The following is an 18,059-nucleotide window of genomic DNA, read 5'->3' on the forward strand; positions in this document are numbered from 1 at the left end:
AGATTCTGAGATGAGCATCTGTATGCAGATGAGCTAATTGTAGAGAGAAAGTAACACAGCCAAGGATGACTTCATGAAATGGTGACTGTTGAGGTCACAGCTCTAGGCATCAGGGGCTTGGTTACACCAAGACTTCTGTGCAACACAGAGAACTGTCTGCTTCAAGAGCCCCAGGCTGGAACTTTTATCTACCGACTCTAGCCTCCACTAGGTTAGTGATTCCCCCAGAGCACTGAGTCCCTCATACTTCTAAGCTGTGACTGAACAGGTCCAAAGAAGCTTCTATTGCACTGAAGAAGACCATGGAGTAGAAAGAGCATGGACACACAGTGAACCCTGGAGGAAGGATGCTGCCCAGCGTGAAGTGAGTCTGGGCTCACACAGAACTATGTGCTACAGTGAAGGCTATGTAATGTTAGTTTTCTGTTGTTGTGTAATACATTACCACTAACAGAGGCTTGAAACAACACCCATGTATTAGTCCCCAGCTTCTGAAGGGGAGAAGTCCAGGCACAACTTGATTCTCTGCTCAGGGTCTCACTGGACTGAAATCAAGTCTTTGGCTGGAGCTGCAGTCCTCATCTGGACTCAGGGTCCTCTTCTAAGCTCACTGGTCATTAGCAGAATCCACTTCTCTGTAGCTATAGGACTGAAGTCCTTGTTTTCCTGCTAGCTGTCAGTTGGAGATTGTTCTTGGGTACAAGAGCCTGCCCACATTTCCTTCCACAGGGACCCTCCCTGGGCAGGCAGTTCACAAGATGCACGTTTGCTTTCTTCCAAATCAGTAGGAGCACATCTCTCTGACTTCCTTTTCTGCCACCAGTGGAGAAAACTCCATTTTTAAAAGGGTCATGAGATGAAGTCAGGTAATAGCCCTATTTTCAGGTTGACTGATTAGGACTGTAACTGCATCTACAAAATCCCTTCACAACAGCACCTAGATCAGTGTTTGATTGAATAATTAGGAAAAGGTTTTACACCAGCAGCCAGGACCTTGGGGAGCATGTTAGAAATCCGCCCATCCCAGACCGAACTCACAGATTAGCTGAGGAGATACAACAGGGGACACCAAAAATATCTGCTGCAGCGAATTTGTTAAAGTGAGTTTGTTCTTGCTTAACAATTTAAGTAAAGGAGAAGCCAAAGTCTAATAAGATGGGTCTGAATTAAGAAGTACCTCCGTAAATTGGGTTGAGGGAATTAATTGGTCATATTTTTCTGATACGTAAAGAACCAAATAGAGTAGATCTCCACATCCATCATTACCTAGGTTTTTGGTTATTTTCTATGATATCATCTACATGGGGTGCTTAAATAAGGATGCCTGTTAAATAAGAACTATGCCATAAAACTGATTGCTCTGAAGAACTGTGAAACTACTAAAAAAGGTAAAGTGAGAGATTTTTGAAGATTTATCTCCCATTTACCCTATATTGTGAGCATTATTTGAACATATTACAATGGACTCAATTTTTTCATACATAATTGTTACATTTAATCTAGCCTATTAAATCTAACATTTAAATTTAAAAACTCAGTTACTATAAATTAAATATCTGCCAATTTTATGGCTATGAGCACATGCTAATCTTCTTGCCAGAAGATGAGCCATGCAGATTGCAAGAAACCAAGCTGTATTTAGAAGCACATTACTAGGGCTGGGTATTTAAATTCAAGCTCTGCTAGATCCTATGGAGTTCTTTTCCATTTTGTAAAAAGAATGTCCAAAAGTTTTTCTAATTGTATAGTTTAACTACTGGGGAGCCTAAGTGGCCTTCCCTAATTCTCTGCAGACAATAGCAGTGTTGTGACTGATACACAAAAGCAGCCCTCTGATTTTTCCGAATCCATTTGCAACTCCATGTGGTTATCTCTGCTGTGGATTCCTGAGCAGCTCCCCAACATAGTGATGTACAAGAGAGAAGCAAACGGAAATAAAAACCACAGGGGGCTCCGTCGTGACTCTGTGTACCCTGATCACTCTCCTCCTTCCTGGCTTGCAAGATGGAGTATCACGCATATGTGTGAACACTTACTGTTTGCCAAGCGCTATGCTGAGAACTTGATTTGTATGCTTGATCCTCATTTAATCTTCATAAAAACTTTAGGAAATAGGCACTAGCGATATGCTCCTTTTTACAGATGAGGTCACAGAAGAGCTTATGTGACTTGCATACGGCTAACAGGGTTGCATAGCTAATAATGAGGTAATAAGGATTCAAACCCAGCCAGCCTAACTCCACAGCCAGTACTGAACCTTTATGCTATACCATCAAGAAGGTGGTGAATGGATTAATTTTCTAAAATTGCTGCTCAAGGGCCAAAGAAATTAGTAAATTTTCCCTCAGGTCCTTAAAACCAAGATGACTGGAGGATACGGATTCATAAAGTGCTATAAAATGCCGCACATAAATATGCTACCAAGTACACTTAAATATAAAGCATTTTAAGATTCCAAGTCTTCTTTTATTCTTATGTAACATGTCATTTATTGAGCCATAAGACAGTACATTTATTACTAAATATTGACTTCCCAAATGAAACAATGACTGTGGAATTATTTTTTTACTTTAAAAAAAAAAGTGACTACTAGAGCAACTGTCTCAAGATCAGAATTTATATACTATTCATTTTTTTCTTAAATGTTAGTCACTTTTGAAAAATAAGCCAAAAATTGTCTCATATCCTACATACTCTTACCCAACAAATGCAAGTATTCAGACCTCTAGGTCCTTTTTCCCAAACCCACCAGCCAGTACTCATTGCCTTCACTCAGGCAGGGATTTTAAGGGTAATTATTTACGAATCAAAATGATAGAAAACTACTAACATGTGCCTTTACTATAATTTGTCAGAGAAATTTTCCTCTTGAAGGTTGGTTCTTATCTAAAGGGAACAAAGTGTCCTCCAGAATTAAAAAACTACCAAATGGTGATTCACAGTCCAAATGTCTTGGTTCACATACTCTAAAAAGCAGAATGTTAACTGAAGTCTTTAAGTTGCCCATATGGATTCTGTAGGCTAAATGAGGTTCAGAACTCAACCACGAAGTGCATCAGGGATAGACTTCACCAAAGGAATTGCTTCCAAATTTAGTGTTATAAACTTCGAATCCACATCTTATAGGATTTTGTATGACATCAGGGAACTCATGCATCTCTTTTTCCTTTAAAGGGTCCTGATATCCTGGGACTGGAAGGGATGGTCCATAGCTGGAGCTGATGACCCATATTCCCACTATGCCCTTTAGTTCAACCCTCGCTGAGTTCTCAGAGCTTCTCAAAAAGTTCGAAATCATTCATTTCCTCTCTCCCTTTGCAATGGATAAGTTTTACTCAGTATAGATAGTATTTGGGATTTTTAAATGTTAATATATAATCATAATGAGGAGTAAAACTACTGTTTTCTTTTTCCCAGTTTGAGTAAAACATTTACATATTCAAAATAAAAATTACAGGATCAGTGAATGAAATACAATATTTTTAAGACACTTGCAAATTAAATGCTTTGCATGAGTGATCTGCACTATCATCAGAAAACCTTTTCATGCACATAATATGTGCAAGTTCCTTTTACTGATTCTACCAAGAGAAACAATGAGTATAAGATACAATCTTTTAAAAAGATTATAATCTACAGATAAATCATTAAAACCATAGCTCCATGAAAGTTATATATAAGGAAATTATCTCTTTAAATGAAGCAGAAAAGTTGTTTTGTTTAATTTTTTTACTGTATTTTTTCTTTAGAGTAGCAATTAATTCAAAGTACAAACTCCAAAATATTATATATTCAGGTATTATAGTGAAATCACAAATAAACACATATCAAATTTTAAATCATAGATGGATGCCTGGTATACTATAATTTATTGCATTTTGGATAGAGCAAAAGTCTTTTTATGTGAAAGATAACAGATGGGTGGTTTTCCCATTTGGTGTGATATTTATACATTAAGTGTAATTCTGATACCTTTATTATTTGATACCAGATTAATCCTTATATAGTCATTTTGCTGGTGATCCCTGAATCATGAAAGAGTCATACTTCTGATTCACTCTTCCATCCAGAAACTAAGGAAAGAGCTCGGCAAGCAAGTCCAAATTGAAATATAAAAGAAAAAATAAATATATATATATTCATATATAATAAGTTATATATTATGTAAAACTGATAAGAAGCAAATTCAATAGCCATTATATGTCCTTCATACAGCAGATAACCCAGGAAGATGGGAGGTATAGTGGTGTAGTGTTTGTGACCTTGGCCTTAGATGACAGGCCTGTCACAAAAAAGGAGTTCTTATTAACTGAATGACCCCTGAGCTTAACTCCTTTCCCATAACTGGAAATAACACCATAATTCATTGGTTTGTTGTGAAATAATACATATCAAGCAGTGAATGAGAGAAAAAAAAACATTTTTGAAACAGTAACTGAAATAGAGCTATTATTTAATCATTACAAGAACTGAACAAATCAAATACTATTTCCTCATTTTTGAGACAAAGATAGAAGCTCAGAGAAGCTGAACAACTTGCTCAAGGATGCCTACCCAGAATACGAGAATGCCAAGACTGAACAGTGACCTGTCTGATTTTTCACTTATACCACACAACTATATCCTACCATTCTTAAAACCCCCCAAGGGGGGATTTTTATTTGTATTTTAGTTTCGGTTTTCTCATTGTCATTTACAGTCCCTGAGATGGTTTGCTAGGACTGCAGCGACAAAGTAGCAAAAACTGGGTATCTCAGAATAAGAGAAATGTATTGTCTCAGAGCTCTGGCGGCTAGAAGTCCTGTATCAAGGTGTCAGTGGGGTTAGTCCCTTCTGAAGACTGTGAGGGACAATCCATTTGTTCCTCTCATTTAGCTTCTGGTGGTTGGCTGGCAATCGTTGGCATTCCTCAGCTTTTGCTGTTCACCCTGATCTCAGCTGTTATCTTCACATGGCGTTTTTCCTGCTTGTGTGTCTGTGTCCAAATTTCTCCTTTTTATGAGGACACCGAACATTTTGGACATGTGGTGCATCCTACTCCAGTATGACCTCATCTTGACTAACTACACCTGCAATGACCCTATTTCCAAATAAGGTCACATTCTGAGGTGTAGGTAGTAAGACTTCAACATATGAATTTTGGGGGGAAATAACTCAACCTATAATGGTTCCCAAAGGGAAAAAAAATTTTCATGTGGGCAGGCATGGAGTCTTGTAACACCACCCTTCCCCAACAGGATTTTCTCACACGGTGCCTGGTGAATTGGTGTGGTCATTCTGCTGCTACACTGTCTGCTGGCTTGGGCTAATCATTGCACTCCTACTGTGTAGTGAACTGTGGCAAAGCTAGCTTACTGACCTTATGTCTTCTCCTAGCCAGCATCCTTTGATCATTCAAGGCTCACACCATCCCTAAAGAGTACCTAGATATTCCACTGAAAGTCAGGAAGAACTGATCTAACCAGGCATCAGCTCTCAGGCTGCACATGCAGCTCTAGCAATCACTGCCTTCTCATTGACACTTCCACATCTATTTGAGAGTTCAACACCTTCTGCTTTAGAGTTACCTACAAACAGAATTTTCTGTTTTTCTCTGTGAGTGGCAAATTCTCCTCACCATTGAGTTTTTTTTTTTTTACCACTGAAGATTGTTCACTCACATTTCTACTCTGAGATTACCTGTCATTACCAAGGTGACATCTTCCTGCTCTAGGATGGTTATGTGTTTATACTGCTCTTCACAGCATCATCACTGATTGACTCTTGAGCCAGTCAATTGACCGATGCCTTACCCACCCCATCCTGGAAGACGATGAGGCATTTTTCCTGCACAGGGCCACACCGAACTTTCCAGGCACCACCAACTAACTCAATTTATTCTTAGCTTCTGAGATCCATTAATAACAGCAACAGTGAACACATGTTACTATGTGTCAGACTCCTCTTGCTATTAAGAGGCCGAGACAATGGGGCCTGAAATATCATGATTTTGTTATTGTCGTTGTTTATGGATTCAGACTAGAAAATTTAAAAATTCAATATTATAGCAAATACATATTTTTATACATACAAATAAATATACATATTTATTTATATACAAAATATTTATATATAAATATATATTATATAAAATATTTATACATAAATATATTATATATAATTTTATAAAATATTTCTATTTTTTATGTATATATAAAACTCTAGAGTTCCATAGATTCCCTCAATAATTAGTTTCAGTTAATATGGATTCTCCTGGGGAGGCAGAATGAAAGAATATTTAAGTGCTTAGGCGATAGGGTCTGGCAGGACCAAGTTAAGGTCCCGTTTCTGTGACCTTGAGCAAGTTAATTAACTTCAATAACCCCATGCGTAAAATGGGAAATAAAAATAGCTCCTACACATAAGGTTGTATTTGTGTAAAGCAGGGTTTCCAAAACTTGCCTAGTGTTAAAAACCACCTGGAACATATTAAAAACAGATTCCAAAACCCCTCTTCTGGAGAATGGGATTCAGAAAGTCTGAGTGAGGGCTCCCAAATTAACATTTTTAGTAAGTACCTCAAATGATCAGTATCATCAGGCAAGTTTTGAAAATATTGGTGTATTAAACAGTTTATATCCCAGTCGGTAAATGTAAGTGCTTTTCTGTTTATCAAAATTGATTTCCTAGAGACCCACCGGGAGGAAGCTGGCTAGGCTGCTCATAAGCCAGTTTCCTTTTCCTGGTCACACCACTAAAGTGCAGTTCCCAGATCTCCTCGCTTCTCAGTGACCCCATGAGATTAGCCACATCAGTGTCAGCAGAAACAGTTTGTCTCCTTCCTCTCTTCATCTCCCTCCCTCCAGTCTGATGGCTGTGTATACTTGAAGGCAACCTTGAAACCACAAGTTAAAGATGGCAAATGCACAGTTTACAAATTTCCCTGGTTTGTAAATGACTTTGTAGCATTAAGTCCCCTGCTAGCTCACACTGGACTGCAACATGAAGAGGGATAAAGCTTTATTGTGTTGAACCACTGGCTTTTGGAGTTGTCGCACAACCAGCGTTACATATCTTAACACATCCATTTTATATGACCAGGGATTACTGAAACTGTCTCATCTCCTTCCTTCAAGGTCTCAGTCTCTCTGATCTAGCTTGCATACCACTGCCTGATGCTAATCTTAAGACTACATTTTCTTCCCCTCACTTACCTATACAAACATACATTAATGACTTCTTTTATTTACCTCATCAGGTCAAAACTCTTCACCTTTGTTTTAAGAACCCTGAATATCTCACCCTAACTATCTAAACATTACTTCTAGAGGATAGAAAAAACAAAATGTCTAAGAGAAGTATAAAGAACTAGGGAGATATAAAGATAATTCTTTCTTTGTGGAAATCTTGTTTCACTTGGTGTCAGAACCACACAATATAGCACACCATTTTTTTCTTTTATTTTTTTATAAGGTAGCTCTATCTCTCCTGGAGGATGCCATTGAATGTGGGGTCCATGTCTCACACTTCCTTTTTATCTAACCTAGTCTCTGGCACCATACTAAACACATAGCAGGAATTCAATAAAACCTTGTTCCTTGATTGTTGAGCTGAGTTCATAAGGTTTTACACCCCCTTTCTTAATCATAACTGTTTATTTCTGAAATGGAGCACCTTACACAAAGTGCTGGGATAGTGTGAGCAACTAGAGAAAGTATTCCACTGAATGACAGGCAAGGGGTGAGTAAAAGGGGTGTGGTTTCCTCGACTGTAGAAACATGTTGAGAGCTGGTCTGCTGTGCAAGACACCCTTCAGTTCCATATGCAGCGGGAAGTAGTTATTTGTTCCCAGCTACTTAGAAGTTTGTGTACAAATATAGAAAGTACCCAAATCCTTAGATTTTTTTAAAAATAGATTTTAAAGGAGAAAAGAATCATAAAAATTATCTAGTCCATCCCCTTCATTTTTATAGATGGGAAAATGGCATGGTGAAACACAGTTTGACCAGGGGAAGGGTATAGCTCAAGTGGTAGAGCGCATGCTCAGCACCCAAGAGGCCAGAGGTTCAATCTCCAGTACCTCCTCCAAGTGGAAATCAATGAAGGAACCTAATTACCTCCCCCTCATTAAAAAGCTTGACCAAAAGCCATGTGTCCATATTCTGGTTTCAGTCCAACATGTGTGGCTTGAGCAAGCCACTCAGTTTCCTTCAGCTTCAATTCCACATGTAAAAATTAAAGGAGCAAGATGATATGTATTTAAGGCCCCTTCTAGCTCTGGGATTCTAATAGTTCTATATACTTAGTAAGTACTTTTAAAAAAAGTAATGTTAACTTATAAATCCACATAAATAATGTGATTTCTATATTTATACAATAGACTTTGAAAAAGTTTTTATACAAGACTTGAAAAAAATCATACAACATGCTGGGTTAATAAATATACTATGATATTCTATTTAGCAAAAATATGGCAAAACTAAGTTAATGAGCTCTTAGTTTAAATCAATATAAATGAATTACAACCAAAACTAAAATTATGGACTGTTCTTTTAGAAAGCTGTGGTAATAGATTTTTGCCTGTACTGCTTTATTTAAATCTATTTTTGAGCATATAATGAGTGAGTTTCCCCAGTACCTAGGTTATGACAGGGACATAAATTAGGCACATAAAGGAAAAAACTTCTGCAAGCCATCATATTACTACTTAGTACATAAAAGAAATAAAATTACTAAATGATACCCGTAAGATTTTGGGGGGGAGGAAGTATGCAGCTTTTATAGTGATTTATTCCAACAATGCTGCCTACAAACTAGATCCACACTTATTCACTACAAACTATATATAACTCAGGTATCTGCACAGAATCCTCTATCCCTTCAGCTCTAAGTAAAACTGTCCCCAAAGCCCCTCCCTGATTCTACAGCCTGTGCAAGCTCAAATCCCTCCCCAGGTTTTCTGTGAACAGAATCATATATCCCCTGCCTTCTCATATGTGGATTCTCTGTTTTGCTCCTCAGCAAACCAAACGTGAAATTCAACAGCCATTTCATCCATTTCCACAAAAGCTAGAGCAAAGCATTAATGAGAACTAAACACCTTCCTGAAGATCAAGGATCACGAGGAGGAATCACACAGCAATTTTAAGATTCTTACTAGACATTCCTTTCTCCAAGGACCCTTCAACCAGCCTGTCACCAGGAGTCCTCTCTTGGCACTTCCTGCTATAGCAGACTTCTCTCATCTTTCTTCATGCCAAGGAGCCACAACAACAGCAAATATATATTTTCTCATCTCAGAGAGAGCAACTCAGCCCCCTTTTCTAAAACTTTCTTCAGTTCTCAGGGCCTTGGGTCATATATTTGGGATATTTTTCCAAAGTTGTCTCCTCTTTAAGACAGGATTCTTTTTGTTGGAAGTTACTGAAAGCAACAAATCAGCTTAAGCCATAAGGGAGATTCCCTGGTTCATGTAACTGGGAAGTTGGGGGTGGATTCTAGGACTTAAAACAGTGCCATTTAGATTTTCTCACTAATTCTCCTGCTTTTCTCTGGATGTTGGCTTTGTTCTCTCCTACCTGTCCATGTTGAAGGAGATATGGAAACTGGCAGCTAGGGGTCATTTCATTAGAGCTCACAATTCAAGAGGAACAAGAGACACACTTCATCTGTTATTGCCGTTCTCCAGAGGCAGTACGGATCCTTACAAAAGGCTAAGTCATGTGTCAAGACTGATGAACCACACACACAATATGGGGTACAAGAATGGCTTCTTACTTACATAATGAGGCTTTCTGGAGAGACCAGCCGGAGGTACTTTCCATGCTAATCAAAAAATGGCATAAGAGAGCCAAGGAAAGAGACTGGATCAAGGCTTTTATTTTGATTAAGAGGTGGGGCCAGAGCGAGAGTTCCTATGCTTAGACAGGTGCTTGCCTGGTTTGAATCTCCCACCAGCACCAAAGAAGAAGCATTGACCTTTCTTGTCATCTTACCCAGATGGGAGGCAGAAAGGGAGAGGAAGGGGTAGGCTGAAAAGTTTGTTAGCAGTTTCCAAAATATGGAGTCAGACTATTACATTAGCTCAACTTAAGTCACATATCCAATTATCAGAATCATCACTGCATCTGGCAGGATACAGTCCTGTAACAGATCCTATGCTCGCATCTGTGGCCATGGGGTCAAGATGCTGAAATTGGCAGCCACACAAAATCCAGTGTAATGGGTGGTGGGAAAAGAGCAGATCCTCAAAGAAAAGATACATGCTTTTGCCAAAAAAAGTTGAGGTAGCTGGCTGAGCAGGAAAACAACAACAACAACAACAACAATAACAATAATAATAATAATAATTCTGTATCCCAGTAAAGAGATTACAGAGCTACCTGGTAAGATCTTTTTTTTAAAGTCCCCATCTTGTTATGTGTGATGGGTAGCACATAAAATCAGCAGAGGTACATAATACAACAGCACTGAAGTTTGTATTCAGAATGAACTAGTTAGGAATGTAAAACCACTCACTAGCTCTGGGGACTTACACAAAAGTAAAATAAGAAAAGGGAAAAGGAAGAAAGGAGAAAATAAAGATTTTTAGAGACTGCTGAGTAAGTGCCAAGTAATATGCTAACTGCTTAATGTGGATTATCTCATTTAATCTCCCTTAAGAACCCTATGATTTGAATGCTGTTGTAACTCCCACTTCATACATATGAAACTGAAGGGTAGAAAAGTTAAATAACTTACCCAAGTCCTACCGCTAGAAAGTTTTGGTTCCTGAATTCAACTCAAGTGCAAAGTGTGTGCGATTAACCACCATGGCTTAACTTCTCTAAACTTCAGTTCATTTCCCTGTAAGATAAATAATGAATAAATTTTAAAAATTAGCTCTGAAATCTTTGCTCTTCAACCAGTCCTCCCAACTGCAACTTTAATTTTTTTATTATATTATATAAAGCAAATTCTATCTCTTCTTAATTCTCACTGCCAGCTTCAGTCTGATTCTCAAAGATCTCACCTTCAGGCCCAAACACCTCTCAAGTATTTTTTCAAATTAAGACAATTCCCTCCCTGAGAATTGTGCTTATAATTTTTTTAGCTCATATAAAATGATCAAAATAAAAATGATAAAGAACAACAATGTCATTACTATCTCACTATCACACAAATGACAATGAAATCAATTTTTACTAGGAGGATAGGCAAAAATCAGGATAGTCAAAATTGCCTTTAAAAATCTATCCAAGCCCTGATTTGAGGCCGACATTTAATTTGTAATTTAGTAAGTCCAGTAGAGCTAGATCTGCCCCCAGCACTGAGGAATACCACCTTTTTTGATTGAGCCCAGTGGAATATTGGGCTTATGTTTAAAAAGTCGTGTATGAGAAATACATACCTTTAATCAATAAAATTACATTAAGCACAGCAAGAAACTCAGAGCATGAGAGGTGTGAAGAAATTAGGATTAGTTGTGGTAAGAGTAGATTCAATGTGCCTTAGAATAACCATGAAGAGATGAGATCATACTGACATTTGAGAAAGATTATCATTTCAATGTGGAAAACAACTGAGAGGAAAGAGACCAGCATGAAGGCTGCTGTAGGACTTCAAACTGAAAAACAATGATAGTGCAAACTCAGGTGGCAGCAGTGGGGCTGGAGAGAAGGAACGGACTCAAGTGTTATTAGGCGGTAAACGTATACAGAACAGGGTATTTGATTGGATGCAGAGGATGAAGGAAAGGAAAGGGTCAAGGATGTAGACTGGATAGTAGGATGATTTCCATATGATACTACCAACACAGAAAACACTGAAACAATGAATTTGTGTTATGTGGGAAACTGCCCTCCATTAAAGCAGCATGGTTGCTCTTTCAATATCATACCAATCTTTTAACCAAATAACCCCAGGTCTTTTTTACATAAACTTCTGCCAAACTAATGTTCCCCAATCCTTTATTTTGTACACATTTTTTTAACCTTTGTTCCAGTACGTAGCAGTTCTCAATGTTGATGCTCTCATCTGAAAATGTGTGAACTATAATTAAATATGAGAAACATGGTTAAATCTATGGACAAATTACAAATTTTACAGTCAGTTTTTTTTTTCTTTCACTATCTATGAGATAAGTCCATCTGTCATGTGTATGACGAATAGAAATTTCTGTGTGGCTCAACGGGATAGACAGGACAAGACTACTTCCTGTAGATCTGAGCTACAGGAAGATCAATTTTAGCTCTATATTAGGAGAGCCTTTCTAGTATTTGTAGCTATACATGAGTGGAATGAGATAGTATATGTTCTGATGTTCTGTCTCTAATGGTGTTTAAGAGGATTCAAGCTTTACTGGAAGAATTAGATCAGATGATCCTTCCAAAAGAAAGAATGATGATGATGATGATAATTAATAATATTACACTGAAGCCAAAATACACACTATCATTAGGGTGTGCAAAAAAGCAAGACTCTACTATAATTTGACCTTATCTTGCTCTAGAGCTCAAATCCTGATGATGGCAGTGGAGAACACAGTTTCATCCAGTTTACGAGAAATACCTTCCGTCAGGTTCTTAACCTCTTTCAAAAAGATTTTCAGTTTTCTTCATTTTCCTAAGGTTATGTGTAGGGATATAGTTGAGCATAAGAATACACAAGTCAGCAGGGGTAGGGAGCTACTTCTTCCTGTACTTTTCTCCCAATTCTCACTGGACTATTGAAGATGTCCTTAGTTCTGTACAGATACCAGGTGTCCATGGTAACCATATACTGATATGTGGGTAGCACCTTCTGGCTTGTAGCCATTGTACTGAAGCCTGTGGCTGAAATCTGTTGTCTCTGTCATATACTCCTGTCACTCTGAAATCTCTTTATTCTTGCTCTAGGCATTTTCATGTCCACTAGTTCCATCTTGGAATGTATGGAAATTCTGGACCACCTTACATGTCACATTCAAGCTGAAGGTGACATAAAGAGCAATCTTAGGACCATCTATCTAACTTGCACCTCCTTCCACTGATGCTACATTACTGCTTTTGTACTATATTGATGTTATGCTGCACTAGAAAGAAAATTTCTCTGAGAGGCTTGTAAACTTCCTAGGATATATATGAAAAAGTAAAGCATTAGTCTGAAAATTTTTGGATTCACACAAATACACCTAGAATTTTTACCTGTCTCTCCACATTCCTAGGGTTTCTCTCCCAAAGAAAAGAATGGTGAAGACCCTGCCTCTTATCCTTGCTCTCATTATGACTTCTTTCTCTTTGGCTCTTTTTATCAGTCATCTATTACCACAGTAATGCTGTGTAACAAGTCATTTCAAAAACTAACTGGCTTAAAACAACTGTCATATATTTTCACTCACACATCTGCAGGCTAGGAGTTGGAGATTGATGAACCTAGGTAGGCTCGACTGGCTTAGCTGCAAGCTGAAGGATAGATCCAAATCAGATTCTCTATTTCTCACCTTCGCTGGTCCAGTGGACTAGCCAGTCACATTCTCCTGACCATGGCAGAGGTTGCAAGAGGACAAGCTCAACCACATGAACACATTTCAAGCTTGTGCTTATGTCACATCTATTAGCCTTTGCAATAGCCAAATACTTTCCACCTACTATGAGGCCAAAACAAGTCACATGACCAAATCCAACATGAATGAGGTAGCAATGTATACTCCAGCCATGGAGATGAGAAAGAGGCAGGTGAATATACGTGAACAAAAATCTAATAGACTATACTTCCTCCGTCCAGCACCAGAAAAATTCTCTACTTCTTCTTTCTGTCTGACAGAAAGAGATAAGAAGAGACCAAACCATGTATCATTGACCCTCTCATTTACCTTCCCATGGAAGAAACCCATTAGATCACTGAGAAGAGAAAAAACACTGGGTAATATTTCAAATATATTATCCCCAAAGCAACTGCAATATCATTTAGTCCAGGTCTTTGGTAAGCCTTTTATGACTTCAAGTCATTTAATTATCACCACAACTTAGTGTAACAATTTATTAGTCCTCATTTTATAACTATAGACAATGATAAAATTCAGAAATTTGACCAAGTTCACCCAGCCAAGTGAAAGAGACAAAAGTCAAACCATGTGACTCAATAATTTATTACCAGCAAGAATTCAAGTTCAGCAAGAAAAGCCAGCAAAATACTTTAAAATCCCTGCCAATACACCAGTAAGAGAACTCCAGGTTTTTCAGACTTGAATGGCTAAATCTTAATATTTCCTATAGACTTATTGTTTCCCTGAGCATTCATTGTGTTGTCTTAGTAGCCATCAGTATGCCACTAATTTGTTTTGCCTACTGACCTCATATTTTGCTCCAGAACTCGTGGTTCACGAGTCAGAAACTAGGACATTTCTTTATTTAGCATCATCTAGTCTCCAGATACAAGGCATTGCTATCTGTCATGGTAACTTTATACCTTAATTTGGGAAAATCAGTAAGAGCAATAGGGGCAGAAGTCCTAGCAGTAACAGAGATCAGGAATGAAAATGTACTTGTCTGAAACAAATAACAAAAGGGTCATCTGCAAGACACACACACAAACCATAAAACACAGGAGGAAGTCCCCAAATCTGCCACCATAAGTTACTACTATCACATGATGTGAAATCAGTAATGACAACAGCAATGACTCAAGTTAATTGAATTCTGAGCTCCCTCATTGTCATCTTCACACCCCAGTAGGTGCTCAGGCCTCTTTCTCTGACTGAAATCATCTATACAATACCTTCCACTAGCTCCTTCCAACGTGTATAATACATAAGAAATAAAATCAAATCTCTCTTTCGATAAGTAGCTCACAAAATGGTTGAGTGAGTCTTGTGCCCTTTGCTCACTTTTTCTGCAAAACCATCATCCTCAGATCAAAATAGTACTTTCCAAGTTACGTACCAGGCATTGGCCTAGACTCTGGAATACAAAGGTGAACAAGAGAAACAAATCTTTGCTTTGAAGAGTTCATATTCTGGAAAAGAAATATATGCAATAAGTGAATGAAAGATAATTTTATGTGGTGATGATCACTGTAAAGTACGTGACGAAGGTTGAGAAAGGGACAGCAACTTTAGATTGGGTATAAGGGAAGATTTTCTATGAATAAATATCCATCAAGACAACCAATATTCTTCTGTGATAAGAAATGACACCAAAATCTCAGCAGGGCTGTCTGCTCTAAGTCTGAACAACTCTCCAGGGTAACTGATATTTTTATGTTGATTCAACAACAGCAGGCCAGTGGGGTCTCCACTTTCCTATAACTAAACCTGCTAAAAGAGCCTATTTCTCCACCAGAGATGGCAGGGAAAGAAAGTCTGGAAAGCATCACAATCAATGGCTTTTCATGGTCACCCTCCTTTACAGCCAGTTGGCCAGAACTAGTCACACAGCTCTGTCGAATATCAACCACTATTGGAACTCTGCCCTCAAGATGTACCCTTTAACTTGGTACACAAGGACCATGTTACCTATGAACTCCCTTGTTTATCTCTCCTACCTCTGCCCCTCTTAAAGCAGAGTGGAGCATGTTCACTTCACACATTTACTTCCACTTCCAGAAAAGCTCTTCCTGTCTCCATTCACCTTCCTCACTTTCTCTCGGGTATGAAACTTGTGTTTCATAACCCAGTATACTTGTCATCTCCTCTGGAGAATCTTCTATGACTCCCCCAAGCTGGGTTAGTACCCTCTTCTGTGCTCCTACTACCCTACACTTACCTCTGTACCTGTTACTTCATTACTCCTTTCTCTCCCTAGCTCTACACTAGTCTACAAGTTTATGAAGAATGTAACCATGTCCTCCTAATTATTATACCCCAACATAGTTTCTTAAAGACATAGGAGTCCATTAAGTAGCTGTTAAAAGAAACAATGGGGAGAAAAATAGAACCTAGAAGGAGATGCTGGATTGTCAAGTTGGCCAGCAATATAGTATTGTTTACAAAAAATAATGAAATCATGAGAACAGGCACATTTGGTTCAAGAAGAAAGAGAACCAGAATTTTTGTTTTTATTTTTGAGAACCAGAATTTTTTTGAGTTCCTGTCATATACCAAGTATTATGGATGTCTAGTTAAGGTCTGAACATAATGAATTTGAGATGCTATGGGAATAATCATTAGAACGTGTCCAAAAGATAGTTTAGATTGAAGTCCAGTTGTCATGGGTGAAGAACTGTAGATTTGAGATTCATCCATCCAGGTGGAGATGGGATCCATCCAGTTTGGATCTCTGTGTCTCAAACTCTGTGTAACAATACTTGACAGAAATGAAGTCTGGTCAAGTCAACAGCCAGCAAGTATTGGGTGACAGTGAAGAAAAGCATGTCTGACATCCTGAAGCAAGATATAATTGAGAATTCTAAAGGATATATTCTATGGCAAATGGGAGCTAGTGGAAAAAGTGTGAGGCTGAGATGAATTCTATTATCCTTTTCATTGGCGTTCACCTTGATTTTGCTGTCCTGTGCCCCACGTCATTTTTAAATCTCCCACAATTCCATTATGAGTTAAAGTTACCACCATTTCTGAAAAGAGTTCACCATATCTTTCTGATAAAGAGGAAAAGAACCATGAGGGTTGAGAGGGACAAGGACAAATGAAATAGGAGAAGGAAGCAGAGGGCAGGAGAGGAGATTTAGCATAGAATCTGAAGGGGCAAGTACATTTTGAAGCAGAAGGAAAATAGCTGAAGGGCTAGGGAAGGAACAGTTATACAGATGTGGAGTCTAATTATGGTGTATTTCTAGTGATTATTTCCAAATATATTAAATAAAGGAAGGAGCCAGAGGAAGAGCAGGAGAAGAGAGAAAGCCAATAGGGATAAATGTAAATTAGTTATTAATCACTTAATGATGAAAGTAACTTTTCAATTTACAGTTAGCCACTGGGAATTCTCTGAAAATTTTTATTTATCAGCTGAAATGTCACTTCCATCTGATTTCACAGTCTCATATCATTCATCTCTGATACATGAGAACTAGTTAACTGTCAGCACAGATCTGGGAAGTGCCACATATTGGCTTGATCGGACTGCAGAAGAATCATGTGCGACTGAGTCACTTCAACATAGAGCACTGTAGCTCATGACGACAGTCTCTTGAGCTCAGTGTCTGAAATCTCCTGTTTCATGCCACTTGTGGAGCTATATAGACAGACTGTAATAAACTGGAGGTAAGAAATCTTTTGTCCGTGTCAGCTCAACTCCAGTCCTGTAAATATTGCTATAATGCAGTTGCCCTTTAAGCCTCTTTGATTTTGACATCACTCATCCAGAATTTGCAATACATCCACCCCTTTTGGAAGAAGTTTATTTTTCCTAAAACCTAATGACTCTCTGAGTTTCCATTTCTAGAAAGTATCTAACCAAATTATTTTTGAAATGCATTCTACAGAATAAATATTCAGGTTTATTTTTTAAAGGGTTAAACTGAGGACTAAGCAAAGTTAAACAGATTTATTTACTATGAAATTTCTAAGATTCTTTTAATATGTTAAAGCCCATTGTGATTTTCTTAAAGGCAGATATACTTTGAAGCGATGCCAAAAGCTATCTGACCTTGGAACCCCTTTTTCCTGGAACATATTTTGGGAAATATTAATCTAGCTTAAAGCATGCCAGCACAGATTTCATTTATCTTGAGAGCTTCTACTACGTGACAGGCATCGTGCTAGCACAGTCTGAGGAAGCAGACCTAATCTCTCTCTGGGTCAGACAGACATTAAATTATAATTAATTTAATCATTCTGAGTGTGCAAATTACTGGAGGAAAAGTACAGGGGAATCTAACCTAGCCTAAGAGGTGAAGGAAGGCTTCTCTGTGACACATTGTTTAAACTTGAGACCTGCAAAATGGGTGCGAGTGTGTTAAATGAAGAGAGGCAACAGAGCATTCCAGGTAGAGAAAACAACAGATGCAATGGCTCTGAGGCAGGACAGTACTGGCCAATCTGAACAACTGATAACAATCCAGCAGAGCTGAAAGGCAGGACACAGTCCTCAGGGAGCACACTTTCTGGCTGATGAGAAGGACATATTCTATACTTTACCCTTCTAATTCCAGACCATAAGGAATCA

At 38.2% G+C, this 18,059-nt stretch overlaps 1 protein-coding gene across 1 annotated transcript in view; it reads right to left on the reverse strand.

The window, feature by feature from the left end:
* The window catches only part of GRIK2 (glutamate ionotropic receptor kainate type subunit 2), an 896,246-nt gene that overhangs the window by 826,315 nt on the left and 51,872 nt on the right, over nt 1–18,059 (reverse strand). The window contains exon 5 of the mRNA XM_032476219.1: nt 10,720–10,824. The gene's annotated coding sequence lies outside the window, so the exon portion shown is untranslated. The remainder of the gene's footprint in view (nt 1–10,719; nt 10,825–18,059) is intronic.

Source organism: Camelus ferus, unplaced genomic scaffold (genome assembly GCF_009834535.1).
Source record: "Camelus ferus isolate YT-003-E unplaced genomic scaffold, BCGSAC_Cfer_1.0 contig298, whole genome shotgun sequence".
In the NCBI taxonomy this organism is placed as follows: Eukaryota; Metazoa; Chordata; class Mammalia; order Artiodactyla; family Camelidae; genus Camelus; species Camelus ferus.